Source organism: Colobus angolensis, unplaced genomic scaffold (genome assembly GCF_000951035.1).
Source record: "Colobus angolensis palliatus isolate OR3802 unplaced genomic scaffold, Cang.pa_1.0 Scaffold120, whole genome shotgun sequence".
Classification (NCBI taxonomy): Eukaryota; Metazoa; Chordata; class Mammalia; order Primates; family Cercopithecidae; genus Colobus; species Colobus angolensis.
Genome location: NW_012113142.1, coordinates 2,912,068 through 2,914,537, shown reverse-complemented (window position 1 = coordinate 2,914,537; position 2,470 = coordinate 2,912,068). Strand labels below are relative to the sequence as shown.

The window sequence follows — 2,470 nt, the reverse complement described above, 5'->3', positions numbered from 1 at the left end:
ACTCCAGCCTGGGCGACAGAGCGAGACTCCGTCTCAAAAAAAAAAAAACAACAAAAACTGCCAACTGTTACTGTCAGCAGGGCCTATTGGAGGTTAGGGAGCAGAAGGAGGAGTGACTGGAAGTATGAGAATCTGTGGGTCTGGTGAGAATCTGTGGACAATCTGTGGGAAGGCTTGGTAGGGAGCAGGTGCAGGTGAGGCAGGGAGGTGGCAGAGAGAGCTCGTGGAGATGTTCTGGACACCAGAGCCCTGGCCTGATCCTGTGCCGTCCCCACTTTCTCTGGATGGCTGGGGCCAACCTAACCTGCTCCGAAGAAAATAAATACTCAGACACAATCCTTTATTGTGAGATTGATTAATTTGTTGTTTTGTTCATGGCTGTGTCTAGGACGGTGCTTGGTGCGCAGTGAGAGGCGCTAATGGATCTGGGCTTGTTGAAGCAAGGCAGGAAGGAGCCAGTGTTCTCAAAGTGTTGGGTGAGTCGTAGGGGAGGCGCACCCGGCAACAGACCCCAGACCCGCAGGGATTACCATTCCCACGTGGGAAAGGTTGCTGTGCAGATTAAACGAGATAATGTATATGAAAATCCCGGCTGCTTAATACATCGACTCAGGTTCAAAATCTGGGAGGAGAGAAGCTGGGCTGATGTGGGGGTTGAGTTGGGAGGAGTTTTTGAGGGGAGTCACATAGGGGCCCACTGGGGACAGCCCCACGGGAAAGCTCCAGGGGTCTTCCGGGAAGCCCCAACTGTTGCCAGCACAGCTGACACTCCTGCCCCACCTGGCCCGGCCAGCAGGAATTTGCCCCATGACCTCCTCTGGCACGCTGCTGTCACCATGGCGACCGGCCACAAAACAAGCAGCCCGATTGTCCCTGCTCAGCGGGGCAGGTGAAACCCTGGCCACGTGACCGATACTGGGCCAGGTGCGGTTAAGGGACAACCGCCACCTCCCCTCCTTAACCCATTCAATGCCACCGCCACCTAGGCGCAGTGTCCCGGCCGCCTCAGGCCGCACCCCTTCGGCCCTTGGTCCCCACAGCCTGAAGGGTGGCGACGAAATACACGGAGCACTGCGTTAAGAGTCAGTGAAGGAAAGAATCCGGGCATGTCCTGGCTAAGTGACTTGGAGCTGGGTTACTTCACCATCCAAGCCTCTCTTTCCTCATCAGCAAAATAAGGATGGCACCTTCCCACTTCACAGGAAGGCTGGGAACACGGATGGGGCAGTGTAGACTCGACCTCCAAAGAGCGATAGCCCATTTCACCTCCCACCTTCACCTCCGCAGGTCAGGGGCTCCGAAAGCCTCCCCTCTGGCCTCCCCCAGAAGGAGGCCTTCGCCAACCGACAGCAAGCTTCTTGGCCAGGTAGCAACAACCCCTCCCCTGAGCCCACCTCTTTCTCTGGAACGTTCAAGTGGAAACATCAAACCAACTGGTTTTTCTGCTTGCCTTCACCAGCCACCTGATCAGGGCTGGGGCCCCGGACTCTGAGTAAATATCTCAAGGCTGCTTCTGCCCCTAGATATGGGGCTCTTGTGCCAGGCTGAGATTACCTTGTGGATTGTGGGGTGTGTGGCAGGGAGCAGTTTGCAAGCACCTTTGAGGCCAGGCACAGTGGCTCACTCCTGTAATCCCAGCACTTTGGGAGGTCGAGGCAGGAGGATCACCTGAGGTCAGGAGTTCAAGACCAGCCTGCCCAACACAGTGAAACCCAGTCTCTGCCACAAATACAAAAATTAGCTGGGCGTGGTGGCGCACACATGCAATCCCAGCTACTTGGGTGGCTGAGAAAGAGAATCGCTTGAACCCAGGAGGTGGAGGTTGCAGTGCGCTGAGATTGTCACACTACACTCCAGCCTGGGCAACAGAGAGAGACTCTGTCTCAAAACAAACAAACAAACAAAAAGCACCTTTGAAATACTATTGTTCTGAATCTTCAACCCTCATGCCCTTCATCCACCAACTCTAGACAAACACCCTCCAAGGACCCCTCCCAGGCCTGGGACCAGCCCCCATCCAGGGCTCAGATGTCCTTATCACTCCCCTAATTACTATGTGAGAAACAAATGATCGCACCACCTGGTGTGCTTAGAGTCCCCGGTGACCTCAGCCCTCCTCAGATTAGAACCAAACACCTAAGAGTCCCATTAGGCAGGAGATGGAGCTTTACAGAGTTAGGACACATCCTCAGCTCTGCCAACATGGTGAAACCCCACCTCTACCAAAACCAGTAAAAATCAGCCGGGTGTGGTGGTGCACGCCTGTAGTCACAGCTACTCAGGAGGCTGAGGCATAAGAATTGCTTGAACCCGGGAGGTGGAGGCTGCAGTGAGCCGGGTTCCAGCCTGGGCGACAAAGCCAGACCCTGTCTCAAAAAAAAAAATAATAATGGCCGGGCGCAGTGGCTCATGCCTGTAATCCTAGCACTTTGGGAGGCTGAGGCGGGTGGATCACCTGAGGTCGGGAGTT

General features: G+C 55.1%; 1 pseudogene across 1 annotated transcript in view; it reads right to left on the bottom strand.

Annotated features, from left to right (window-relative positions):
• Positions 1 to 2,470, bottom strand: part of LOC105503785 — an 18,596-nt pseudogene that overhangs the window by 13,091 nt on the left and 3,035 nt on the right. The gene's annotated exons all lie outside the window — the stretch shown is intronic.